This window comes from Garra rufa, chromosome 1 (genome assembly GCF_049309525.1).
Source record: "Garra rufa chromosome 1, GarRuf1.0, whole genome shotgun sequence".
NCBI classification, from domain to species: Eukaryota; Metazoa; Chordata; class Actinopteri; order Cypriniformes; family Cyprinidae; genus Garra; species Garra rufa.
The window spans coordinates 94,351,633-94,364,132 of NC_133361.1; the positions used below are offsets into that span (position 1 = coordinate 94,351,633).

Here is a 12,500-nt window from a genome sequence, read left to right on the forward strand (position 1 = left end):
GCAGTCAAGTTATTTAATCCCCAAACGGCTATTGCTGTTTGGGGATAGATACTTTCTGTGCTGAGATGGCTACAATGTTGGATGACAAAATGGAGGTGGGAAGAGGCCTGGAGAAAAGGAACACAAGGGAAATGGATGGAGAACGGGACCAAAGAAGAAGGAATTATGAAAAGAGGCTCACAGTGCTGGTGGAAATAGAAGGAGAAGATAGAATAACGATGATGGAGATACTGAAGAAAGTGAGAGAAGAGTGTGGAGTGGTGATCGGCTGTAGATACAAAACACCAAAAGAATACGAGCTGACAATGGAAGAGGAAAAAGGAAAGAAGAAGTTGTTGGATGGGCTGAAGATAAAGAACAGTCGGATTATGGCGAAAGAGGTGGACTGTATGGAGATGGTGGTCTCATTTCTTGGTCTACCAATGTATATTCAGGATGAGGAGATACTGAGAAAGCTGTCGGAATGGGGAGTTAAAGCGGTCTCAAGAGTGAAAAGGAGAATGTGGCCGGGGACAGATATCGCTGATGGGACTAGATTTTTAAAGGTAAAATTCAATGATGTGGTAAAATCACTGCCATATTCAACAAAGTTTGAGACACTAGGAGGGACTGAGCACTTCAGAGTGATACATGACAGGCAAGTGAAAGTCTGTCGCCTGTGCATTCAGCCAGGTCACATTGTAAGAGACTGCCCAAGCTTCAGATGTTTTAAATGTGACAAGCAGGGACATTACGCCAGAGAGTGCAAGGAGGTGAACTGCATTATGTGCAATATGCGACCTGGATTATGTGTGTGTGAAACACTGCCGGAGATGGATGAGGAAAACAGCAATGAGGAGGATTCGGATCTGTATGAGGTGGATGAAGAGGTGGAGATCGAAGGAAAGGAAGGTGAAGCGACTGGAGAAGAAAGAAGGGATGCATGGAGTGGAGAAGAAAGAACAGTGGAGTGGAGAGCGATTGAGAATGTGAGCAGTCAAGAGGAGGAGGCTCCAGGGCAGAGGCAGAGAGAGAGAAAGAAAAAAGAAAGAAAGGAGAGCGGAACCCGGAAAGGAGATGGCTATGAAGGGCTTGGAGTGTGAAAATGGAGAAGGGGAAACAGCGAAAGGTGATGGAGAGAGTCAGGAGGGTGACAGTGCAAAAGGGCAAGGCGAAAAGCTGCAGGTGGAGGGATGTGGAGGAGTGCCAGAGAGTCTAGAGACAATCGAGGACGAGGACATGGACACAAGCGAAGGAAAAAGGGTGCAGAAGAAAAGAAAGAAGAAAGAAATGGAGGAGCACACTGCAGAAAGTAAGTGCATGGATTGAGCAAAATGAGTATGATTTTTTTCAAAATTATGATACTTGCTATGTGGGGCATTATGAACATTGCCTGTTTGAATAGCAATGGGTTAAGAGATGAAAATAAGTTTGAGAAGGTGAAGGGTTTGTTAAAAGCGGATATACTCTGTTTGCAAGAGACACACTGGTCTGATGAAATAATGGACAACATAAGAAAGAGGTGGGAAGGTGAAATTATTTCTAATCATGGGACTGCAAAATCCTGTGGCGTGGCAACCCTGATAAAAGGAGATCGATTAAACAATGTGAAGCAAATATACAAGGATGGAAATGGGAGATTGTTAGTGATTGAATTTGTATTTCACAATGAACTGTTCAGGCTGATAAACATTTATGCACCTAACACAGAAAATGAAAGAAAAGAAGTCTTTAAAGAAATTAAGCCGCTGTGTAAAGGCAACTTTATAATAGTCGGTGACTTTAATGTATGGTGCACAAGACTGGACGCGTCAAGCAGCGCAAACTTTAAGTCAGATGTATCCAGAAAATATTTAACTGAATGGATGCAAAATGAGGACATAGTTGATGTATGGAGGGATGAGAATCCCTACAAAAAAGACTTCTCTAGAAGACAATTGGTGATGGGAGTCTTGAAACAAAGCCGTATAGATTTATGTTTAACCAAAAGGGAAATGTTAAAATATATAAAAAATGTGAGATATAAGTTTGTGGGAGTAAGTGACCATGCTATGATGATGGTAAAGATGGGTGTGAACGAGGAGGAGAGGGGGGGAGGAATGTGGTGTTTGAATGCAGACTTGCTAAAAGAAGAGGCATATAAAGAAAATATCAGAAAATGTATAGATTATGAAATGGAAAATATCTTATTTGATGAAAATGTATGTGAGTGGTGGGAAAAAATGAAAGGGATAATTAAAAAAAGAAGTATTAGATATGCCAAACAAAGGAATTTTAAGAGAAGGAGCAAAGTTGAGGTAATGCAAAATGAATTGAAGAGGGAAGCAGAAAAAATAGAAATTAATCCCGAGCAAGATAAAGAACGCTTTATGCAGATAAATGCAGAAATAGAGGAGTATGAAAAAGAAAAAAGTAAGGGTGCAATAATAAGGAGTAGAGCGCAGTATGCGTTAGAGGGAGAAAGAAGCACAAAGTTCTTTCTAAACTTAGAAAAGAAAAAGCAGATGAAAAAGTATATAACAGAGTTGGAAAATGAAAAAGGAGATAAGATTACTGATTATGTGGAGATAATAAGAGAAGTAGAAATATTTTATAAGAAGCTATTTAAGAAAGAAGGGGTTAAACAGGAGTGTGTGGAGGAAGTTTTGAACTCTGTGAGTGTGAGGTTAAGTGAAAGTGAGAAAAATATATGTGAAAGTGACATAGGTATCGAAGAAATAAAAGAAGCAATAAAACAGACAAAGAAGAATAAAAGCCCGGGCTCAGACGGCTTAACGCATGAGTTTTACAAGACTTTTGAAGAGACTGTAGCACCAATATTGTGGAAGGTTTATAGAAGTATGGAAGAGAGAGGTGAAATGCCAGAGTCTATGGGGCTAGGAGTAATCACAATACTATATAAAAATAAAGGAAGTCCACTTAAGCTAGAAAATTATAGACCGTTGAGTCTGTTAAACACGGATTATAAAATACTGACAAAAGTGCTGGCAAATAGGATAAAAGAGGTGGTAGGGTCAATAGTATCACCAAGCCAAGCTTATAGCATAAAGGGAAGAGACATTACAGATACAATTTGCACAACAAGGGACGTAGTAGAAGGGATGGGGAAAGATGGGAAAGGGGGATTGGTTTTATCTATAGACTTAAATAAGGCTTTTGATAGGGTGGAACATAGCTTTATAGAACAGACAATGGGGAGATTTGGGTTTGGAGAGAGAATGCAAAAGTGGATAAAATTAATATATGTAAATGCTAAAAGTTGTGTTAAGGTTAATGGGGTGTTAACTGACCCCTTTCAGTTAGAGAGGTCAGTAAGGCAAGGCTGTCCGTTGTCTGCAATATTGTATTCAATAACAGCTGAGCCACTGGCGACACTCATCAAAAATGACAAGGAAATAAAAGGTATTCAAATACCAAATGGAGGATTGAGTGTAATACATCAATATGCAGATGATACAACTTTTACAGTTAGGGATATAGAGAGTATAAATAAAATTAGAAAACAGATGGAAAAATATGGGAAAGCGTCAGGTGCTAAAATAAATGTGGAAAAATCTGAAATAATGAGTATAGGAGGAATAAGGGTGGAAGGGTCAGATGTTCCATTTAAAATAACGAAAGATTTTATAAAAATTTTAGGGGTAAACGTAGGAGAGAATGCAAAAGAGGCAAGAGATGCAACATGGTCAGGAGTGCTAAACAAAATCAAGCAAGTGTTACAGTTTTGGAGACTAAGGGAATTAAGACTAAGAGGAAAAGTGGTAGTGGTTAATTCTTTATTGTTAACTAAATGTAATTATGTGATGGGAGCAATTGATTTACCAGACTGGGTGTTAAATGGAATAAAAGAGGCTGTGAATATTTTTGTGTGGGGTGGGAAAGGAGTAAAAATATCAGCAAAAACATTAATAGCAGATTACAGTGAGGGGGGTTTGAAATTGATGGATTTAGATGTGAAAAGGAAAGCAATAAGAGTTAAGACAATAAAAAAGTATTTATGTGGCAAAGTAGAATGTGGATGGAAGGGGTATATGAGAAAATATTTAAATGAAGGAGGAGGGTGTGGTGAAGAAGGAGTGTTTATGGTTTTAAAAAAGCCAATGATTGAAAAGTTGCCTTTGTTTTACCAAGAAGTGTTTACTGCATGGGCTGAATTTGTGATAAATGTAAACTATGAATGTGAAAACATAAACCAAATACACAATCAGCCAATTTTCCTGAACCCAAGAATAAGGAGGGGAGGGAAAATGCTTTACAACAGACTGTTCATGAGAGCGGGGGTAAGGAAAGTAAAGGATATGGCTTACGAATATGTAAAAGGTTTTTTACCGAATAGAGCAATATATGATTGTGTGGTGGGGTGGGATGATGAAATTGAGAAAGCAAAAGTGGATGGTGAATGTGAAAACATTAAAAAAAGCCTGCCTGAAAGGTGGGTAGAAAGGATTGAAAGGGAAACTGTTAAAGTGGGAGATTGGGGAATGCCTGAAATGTACATTGTGGAAAATGGGAGAAAAAAGTTTTTGTGGGAGATAAATGTGAAAACTGTATACAAAATGATGGTCAGAAAGGAGATCAAAGTGCCTGCATCAGAAGCGGTATGGCCAAGATTGTTTCCTGATTTGAAAGTAAAAACAATATGGAGAAACTTAAATATAAAATACAACGGACTAGACTGTGAGAACTTGGACTTCAAGCTACGACACAATAGAATCTATACAAAGGTGGTAATTCATCAAATGAATAAAAATGTGAGTAGAGAATGTGATATATGTGAGACAGAGCCAGAAACTTTGATGCACATTTTCTTTGAGTGCAAGGAACTTGAGGAGTTTCATGGAAAAATGAAAAAACTGATAAAAGATGGAATGGGAAAAGGGGTTGCAGAAGATGAGTGGAAAAAACTGTTTTTGTTTGGTGAATGTACAAATTATAAGGATAGGAAGGTGAACTTTTGGAATTTGATTCTAAGTAATGCAAGGTATGCAATATGGGTGAGGAGGAATATGGCATACTATGAGAGAAAGAAAGTAGATGTGACTAAAATGTTCAAGAGTATTGTTAGAAAGAATGTGTATATAATGTGGAAATACCTAAGCAAAGAAGAATTTGAAAAAGCATTTGTAGAAGAAAGTGGATTTATATGTACAAAAGAAAGGTTTAGTTTAACATTTTGAAAAGAAATGGTTATATTTAAGTTAGGTATTTTTGTTTTGGGTTTTTGGTTTCGTTTGAGTGATATAAAGGAGGGTTAAATTCAAAGCTCATGCTGTATATGCTAAATTGTCTTCAAATGTAATAAGATTGAAAGGTGTAATGAATGAAAAATGAGTTATGTAAATATTATTTTGTACTTTTTGATAATAAAAAAAAAAAAAAAAAAAAAAGAGCGCCCGATCTCGTCTGATCTCGGAAGCTAAGCAGCGTCGGGCCTGGTTAGTACTTGGATGGGAGACCGCCTGGGAATACAAGGTGCTGTAAGCTTTTGCCTTTTCTTCACTATTTATATAATATGCTGGCTTTTAGAAAGACGTGTTTTACCGCTCTATTTATTACAATCATTTAAATGTATTATAGAGTTTTAAGTGTTTTACATGTTTTTTAGGCCATTTTATTACTCTTAACATTTTAAGTGTATGTGTCTTTAATAAATGGATGGTTGGCCTGTCATGTGACTAGACACATGACAGGAAGCAGGAAGTACAACTGTATAAGAGAGCAGCATGACAAGCAAAGGACAGTCACCAAACTGTTGGATTGAGGAGTTGCTAATTTTAGAGCTCAACTTTCCATTCACCACCTGCAAACTTTGGATTACACTTTCTGTGGATTGTATATACACTGGTGGACACTCACATTGGACTTATCAACACACTGGGATTCTTGGACTGTTTTTAGGGTATGGACAAATGAACTGTATTGTTTTAACAGAGTTTACCTGTTTTTAGGGTATGGACAAATGAACTGTATTCTTTTAACAGAGTTGACCCTAGTTTTATCGTGTTGTTTTAAAGTCTTTTATGTGAACCTTGTAAATACACCAAATCTATTTAAACCAATTTTCTTTTATGTCTCATTCTTTTAACCACTAGTCATCTCTCACAGTTAAATCTGACACCATTTTAGTCTTGTAACTCGGCTGATAAGGCCGATTGTTACACTTTTATGGGAGACCGCCTGGGAATATCAGGTGCTGTAAGCTTTTGGCTTTTCTTCACTATTTATATAATATGCTGGCTTTTACGGAGGCTAATCTTTAAATAGCCCACTTTTTGGAGCAGCCCTCGATTATGGCCATACCGCGCTGAGAGTGCCCGACCTCGTCTGATCTCGGAAGCTAAGCAGCGTCGGGCCTGGTTAGTACTTGGATTGGAGACCGCCTGGGAATACCAGGTGCTGTAAGCTTTTGCCTTTTCTTCACTATTTATATAATATGCTGGCTTTTACGGAGGCTGATCTTTAAATAGCCCACATTTTGGAGCAGCCCTCGATTATGGCCATACCGCGCTGAGAGCGCCCGACCTCGTCTGATCTCGGAAGCTAAGCAGCGTCGGGCCTTGTTAGTACTTGGATGGGAGACCGCCTGGGAATACCAGGTGCTGTAAGCTTTTGCCTTTTCTTCACTATTTATATAATATGCTGGCTTTTACGGAGGCTGATCTTTAAATAGCCCACTTTTTGGAGCAGCCCTCGCTTATGGCCATACCGCGCTGAGAGCGCCCGATCTCGTCTGATCTCGGAAGCTAAGCAGCGTCGGGCCTGTTTAGTACTTGGATGGGAGACCGCCTGGGAATACCAGGTGCTGTAAGCTTTTGCCTTTTCTTCACTATTTATATAATATGCTGGCTTTTAGAAAGACGTGTTTTACCGCTCTATTTATTACAATCATTTAAATGTATTATAGAGTTTTAAGTGTTTTACATGTTTTTTAGGCCATTTTATTACTCTTAACATTTTAAGTGTATGTGTCTTTAATAAATGGATGGTTGGCCTTTCATGTGACTAGACACATGACAGGAAGCAGGAAGTACAACTGTATAAGAGAGCAGCATGACAAACAAAGGACAGTCACCAAACTGTTGGATTGAGGAGTTGCTAATTTTAGAGCTCAACTTTCCATTCACCACCTGCAAAATTTGGATTACACTTTCTGTGGATTGTATATACACTGGTGGACACTCACATTGGACTTATCAACACACTGGGATTCTTGGACTGTTTTTAGGGTATGGACAAATGAACTGTATTCTTTTAACAGAGTTTACCTGTTTTTAGGGTATGGACAAATGAACTGTATTCTTTTAACAGAGTTGACCCTAGTTTTATCGTGTTGTTTTAAAGTCTTTTATGTGAACCTTGTAAATACACCAAATCTATTTAAACCAATTTTCTTTTATGTCTCATTCTTTTAACCACTAGTCATTTCTCACAGTTAAATCTGACACCATTTTAGTCTTGTAACTCGGCTGATAAGGCCGATTGTTACACTTTTATGGGAGACCGCCTGGGAATATCAGGTGCTGTAAGCTTTTGGCTTTTCTTCACTATTTATATAATATGCTGGCTTTTACGGAGGCTAATCTTTAAATAGCCCACTTTTTGGAGCAGCCCTCGATTATGGCCATACCGCGCTGAGAGTGCCCGACCTCGTCTGATCTCGGAAGCTAAGCAGCGTCGGGCCTGGTTAGTACTTGGATTGGAGACCGCCTGGGAATACCAGGTGCTGTAAGCTTTTGCCTTTTCTTCACTATTTATATAATATGCTGGCTTTTACGGAGGCTGATCTTTAAATAGCCCACATTTTGGAGCAGCCCTCGATTATGGCCATACCGCGCTGAGAGCGCCCGACCTCGTCTGATCTCGGAAGCTAAGCAGCGTCGGGCCTTGTTAGTACTTGGATGGGAGACCGCCTGGGAATACCAGGTGCTGTAAGCTTTTGCCTTTTCTTCACTATTTATATAATATGCTGGCTTTTACGGAGGCTGATCTTTAAATAGCCCACTTTTTGGAGCAGCCCTCGCTTATGGCCATACCGCGCTGAGAGCGCCCGATCTCGTCTGATCTCGGAAGCTAAGCAGCGTCGGGCCTGTTTAGTACTTGGATGGGAGACCGCCTGGGAATACCAGGTGCTGTAAGCTTTTGCCTTTTCTTCACTATTTATATAATATGCTGGCTTTTAGAAAGACGTGTTTTACCGCTCTATTTATTACAATCATTTAAATGTATTATAGAGTTTTAAGTGTTTTACATGTTTTTTAGGCCATTTTATTACTCTTAACATTTTAAGTGTATGTGTCTTTAATAAATGGATGGTTGGCCTTTCATGTGACTAGACACATGACAGGAAGCAGGAAGTACAACTGTATAAGAGAGCAGCATGACAAACAAAGGACAGTCACCAAACTGTTGGATTGAGGAGTTGCTAATTTTAGAGCTCAACTTTCCATTCACCACCTGCAAAATTTGGATTACACTTTCTGTGGATTGTATATACACTGGTGGACACTCACATTGGACTTATCAACACACTGGGATTCTTGGACTGTTTTTAGGGTATGGACAAATGAACTGTATTCTTTTAACAGAGTTTACCTGTTTTTAGGGTATGGACAAATGAACTGTATTCTTTTAACAGAGTTGACCCTAGTTTTATCGTGTTGTTTTAAAGTCTTTTATGTGAACCTTGTAAATACACCAAATCTATTTAAACCAATTTTCTTTTATGTCTCATTCTTTTAACCACTAGTCATCTCTCACAGTTAAATCTGACACCATTTTAGTCTTGTAACTCGGCTGATAAGGCCGATTGTTACACTTTTATGGGAGACCGCCTGGGAATATCAGGTGCTGTAAGCTTTTGGCTTTTCTTCACTATTTATATAATATGCTGGCTTTTACGGAGGCTAATCTTTAAATAGCCCACTTTTTGGAGCAGCCCTCGATTATGGCCATACCGCGCTGAGAGTGCCCGACCTCGTCTGATCTCGGAAGCTAAGCAGCGTCGGGCCTGGTTAGTACTTGGATTGGAGACCGCCTGGGAATACCAGGTGCTGTAAGCTTTTGCCTTTTCTTCACTATTTATATAATATGCTGGCTTTTACGGAGGCTGATCTTTAAATAGCCCACATTTTGGAGCAGCCCTCGATTATGGCCATACCGCGCTGAGAGCGCCCGACCTCGTCTGATCTCGGAAGCTAAGCAGCGTCGGGCCTTGTTAGTACTTGGATGGGAGACCGCCTGGGAATACCAGGTGCTGTAAGCTTTTGCCTTTTCTTCACTATTTATATAATATGCTGGCTTTTACGGAGGCTGATCTTTAAATAGCCCACTTTTTGGAGCAGCCCTCGCTTATGGCCATACCGCGCTGAGAGCGCCCGATCTCGTCTGATCTCGGAAGCTAAGCAGCGTCGGGCCTGTTTAGTACTTGGATGGGAGACCGCCTGGGAATACCAGGTGCTGTAAGCTTTTGCCTTTTCTTCACTATTTATATAATATGCTGGCTTTTAGAAAGACGTGTTTTACCGCTCTATTTATTACAATCATTTAAATGTATTATAGAGTTTTAAGTGTTTTACATGTTTTTTAGGCCATTTTATTACTCTTAACATTTTAAGTGTATGTGTCTTTAATAAATGGATGGTTGGCCTTTCATGTGACTAGACACATGACAGGAAGCAGGAAGTACAACTGTATAAGAGAGCAGCATGACAAACAAAGGACAGTCACCAAACTGTTGGATTGAGGAGTTGCTAATTTTACAGCTCAACTTTCCATTCACCACCTGCAAACTTTGGATTACACTTTCTGTGGATTGTATATACACTGGTGGACACTCACATTGGACTTATCAACACACTGGGATTCTTGGACTGTTTTTAGGGTATGGACAAATGAACTGTATTCTTTTAACAGAGTTTACCTGTTTTTAGGGTATGGACAAATGAACTGTATTCTTTTAACAGAGTTGACCTAGTTTTATCGTGTTGTTTTAAAGTCTTTTATGTGAACCTTGTAAATACACCAAATCTATTTAAACCAATTTTCTTTTATGTCTCATTCTTTTAACCACTAGTCATCTCTCACAGTTAAATCTGACAACATTTTAGTCTTGTAACTCGGCTGATAAGGCCGATTGTTACACTTTTATGGGAGACCGCCTGGGAATACCAGGTGCTGTAAGCTTTTGCCTTTTCTTCACTATTTATATAATATGCTGGCTTTTACGGAGGCTAATCTTTAAATAGCCCACTTTTTGGAGCAGCCCTCGATTATGGCCATACCGCGCTGAGAGCGCCCGACCTCGTCTGATCTCGGAAGCTAAGCAGCGTCGGGCCTGGTTAGTACTTGGATTGGAGACCGCCTGGGAATACCAGGTGCTGTAAGCTTTTGCCTTTTCTTCACTATTTATATAATATGCTGGCTTTTACGGAGGCTGATCTTTAAATAGCCCACTTTTTGGAGCAGCCCTCGCTTATGGCCATACCGCGCTGAGAGCGCCCGATCTCGTCTGATCTCGGAAGCTAAGCAGCGTCGGGCCTGGTTAGTACTTGGATGGGAGACCGCCTGGGAATACCAGGTGCTGTAAGCTTTTGCCTTTTCTTCACTATTTATATAATATGCTGGCTTTTAGAAAGACGTGTTTTACCGCTCTATTTATTACAATCATTTAAATGTATTATAGAGTTTTAAGTGTTTTACATGTTTTTTAGGCCATTTTATTACTCTTAACATTTTAAGTGTATGTGTCTTTAATAAATGGATGGTTGGCCTGTCATGTGACTAGACACATGACAGGAAGCCGGAAGTACAACTGTATAAGAGAGCAGCATGACAAACAAAGGACAGTCACCAAACTGTTGGATTGAGGAGTTGCTAATTTTAGAGCTCAACTTTCCATTCACCACCTGCAAACTTTGGATTACACTTTCTGTGGATTGTATATACACTGGTGGACACTCACATTGGACTTATCAACACACTGGGATTCTTGGACTGTTTTTAGGGTATGGACAAATGAACTGTATTCTTTTAACAGAGTTTACCTGTTTTTAGGGTATGGACAAATGAACTGTATTCTTTTAACAGAGTTGACCTAGTTTTATCGTGTTGTTTTAAAGTCTTTTATGTGAACCTTGTAAATACACCAAATCTATTTAAACCAATTTTCTTTTATGTCTCATTCTTTTAACCACTAGTCATCTCTCACAGTTAAATCTGACACCATTTTAGTCTTGTAACTCGGCTGATAAGGCCGATTGTTACACTTTTATGGGAGACCGCCTGGGAATATCAGGTGCTGTAAGCTTTTGGCTTTTCTTCACTATTTATATAATATGCTGGCTTTTACGGAGGCTAATCTTTAAATAGCCCACTTTTTGGAGCAGCCCTCGCTTATGGCCATACCGCGCTGAGAGCGCCCGATCTCGTCTGATCTCGGAAGCTAAGCAGCGTCGGGCCTGGTTAGTACTTGGATTGGAGACCGCCTGGGAATACCAGGTGCTGTAAGCTTTTGCCTTTTCTTCACTATTTATATAATATGCTGGCTTTTACGGAGGCTGATCTTTAAATAGCCCACATTTTGGAGCAGCCCTCGATTATGGCCATACCGCGCTGAGAGCGCCCGACCTCGTCTGATCTCGGAAGCTAAGCAGCGTCGGGCCTTGTTAGTACTTGGATGGGAGACCGCCTGGGAATACCAGGTGCTGTAAGCTTTTGCCTTTTCTTCACTATTTATATAATATGCTGGCTTTTACGGAGGCTGATCTTTAAATAGCCCACTTTTTGGAGCAGCCCTCGCTTATGGCCATACCGCGCTGAGAGCGCCCGATCTCGTCTGATCTCGGAAGCTAAGCAGCGTCGGGCCTGTTTAGTACTTGGATGGGAGACCGCCTGGGAATACCAGGTGCTGTAAGCTTTTGCCTTTTCTTCACTATTTATATAATATGCTGGCTTTTAGAAAGACGTGTTTTACCGCTCTATTTATTACAATCATTTAAATGTATTATAGAGTTTTAAGTGTTTTACATGTTTTTTAGGCCATTTTATTACTCTTAACATTTTAAGTGTATGTGTCTTTAATAAATGGATGGTTGGCCTTTCATGTGACTAGACACATGACAGGAAGCAGGAAGTACAACTGTATAAGAGAGCAGCATGACAAACAAAGGACAGTCACCAAACTGTTGGATTGAGGAGTTGCTAATTTTAGAGCTCAACTTTCCATTCACCACCTGCAAAATTTGGATTACACTTTCTGTGGATTGTATATACACTGGTGGACACTCACATTGGACTTATCAACACACTGGGATTCTTGGACTGTTTTTAGGGTATGGACAAATGAACTGTATTCTTTTAACAGAGTTTACCTGTTTTTAGGGTATGGACAAATGAACTGTATTCTTTTAACAGAGTTGACCCTAGTTTTATCGTGTTGTTTTAAAGTCTTTTATGTGAACCTTGTAAATACACCAAATCTATTTAAACCAATTTTCTTTTATGTCTCATTCTTTTAACCACTA

The 12,500-nt window shown here is 39.6% G+C and overlaps 14 non-coding genes across 14 annotated transcripts; all 14 read left to right on the forward strand.

Annotated features, from left to right (window-relative positions):
- Positions 1–6,265: 6,265 nt before the first annotated feature.
- LOC141345662 (5S ribosomal RNA) lies at positions 6,266–6,384 on the forward strand. Its single transcript, XR_012357057.1, has one exon. It is a non-coding gene; the product is annotated as a 5S ribosomal RNA (ribosomal RNA).
- An 84-nt stretch (positions 6,385–6,468) lies between these two features.
- Positions 6,469–6,587, forward strand: LOC141319332 (5S ribosomal RNA). The gene has a single exon (XR_012353594.1). It is a non-coding gene; the product is annotated as a 5S ribosomal RNA (ribosomal RNA).
- Positions 6,588–6,671: 84 nt separating this feature from the next.
- Positions 6,672–6,790, forward strand: LOC141309555 (5S ribosomal RNA). Its single transcript, XR_012347314.1, has one exon. It is a non-coding gene; the product is annotated as a 5S ribosomal RNA (ribosomal RNA).
- Positions 6,791–7,592: 802 nt separating this feature from the next.
- Positions 7,593–7,711, forward strand: LOC141345671 (5S ribosomal RNA). Its single transcript, XR_012357058.1, has one exon. It is a non-coding gene; the product is annotated as a 5S ribosomal RNA (ribosomal RNA).
- An 84-nt stretch (positions 7,712–7,795) lies between these two features.
- LOC141319333 (5S ribosomal RNA) lies at positions 7,796–7,914 on the forward strand. Its single transcript, XR_012353595.1, has one exon. It is a non-coding gene; the product is annotated as a 5S ribosomal RNA (ribosomal RNA).
- Positions 7,915–7,998: 84 nt separating this feature from the next.
- On the forward strand, positions 7,999–8,117 carry LOC141309566 (5S ribosomal RNA). Its single transcript, XR_012347315.1, has one exon. It is a non-coding gene; the product is annotated as a 5S ribosomal RNA (ribosomal RNA).
- An 802-nt stretch (positions 8,118–8,919) lies between these two features.
- Positions 8,920–9,038, forward strand: LOC141345676 (5S ribosomal RNA). The gene has a single exon (XR_012357059.1). It is a non-coding gene; the product is annotated as a 5S ribosomal RNA (ribosomal RNA).
- An 84-nt stretch (positions 9,039–9,122) lies between these two features.
- LOC141319334 (5S ribosomal RNA) lies at positions 9,123–9,241 on the forward strand. Its single transcript, XR_012353596.1, has one exon. It is a non-coding gene; the product is annotated as a 5S ribosomal RNA (ribosomal RNA).
- Positions 9,242–9,325: 84 nt separating this feature from the next.
- LOC141309577 (5S ribosomal RNA) lies at positions 9,326–9,444 on the forward strand. The gene has a single exon (XR_012347316.1). It is a non-coding gene; the product is annotated as a 5S ribosomal RNA (ribosomal RNA).
- Positions 9,445–10,245: 801 nt separating this feature from the next.
- Positions 10,246–10,364, forward strand: LOC141319418 (5S ribosomal RNA). Its single transcript, XR_012353676.1, has one exon. It is a non-coding gene; the product is annotated as a 5S ribosomal RNA (ribosomal RNA).
- An 84-nt stretch (positions 10,365–10,448) lies between these two features.
- Positions 10,449–10,567, forward strand: LOC141292403 (5S ribosomal RNA). Its single transcript, XR_012340510.1, has one exon. It is a non-coding gene; the product is annotated as a 5S ribosomal RNA (ribosomal RNA).
- An 801-nt stretch (positions 10,568–11,368) lies between these two features.
- On the forward strand, positions 11,369–11,487 carry LOC141318174 (5S ribosomal RNA). The gene has a single exon (XR_012352506.1). It is a non-coding gene; the product is annotated as a 5S ribosomal RNA (ribosomal RNA).
- Positions 11,488–11,571: 84 nt separating this feature from the next.
- Positions 11,572–11,690, forward strand: LOC141319335 (5S ribosomal RNA). Its single transcript, XR_012353597.1, has one exon. It is a non-coding gene; the product is annotated as a 5S ribosomal RNA (ribosomal RNA).
- An 84-nt stretch (positions 11,691–11,774) lies between these two features.
- Positions 11,775–11,893, forward strand: LOC141309588 (5S ribosomal RNA). Its single transcript, XR_012347317.1, has one exon. It is a non-coding gene; the product is annotated as a 5S ribosomal RNA (ribosomal RNA).
- The last annotated feature ends 607 nt before the right edge of the window (positions 11,894–12,500 follow it).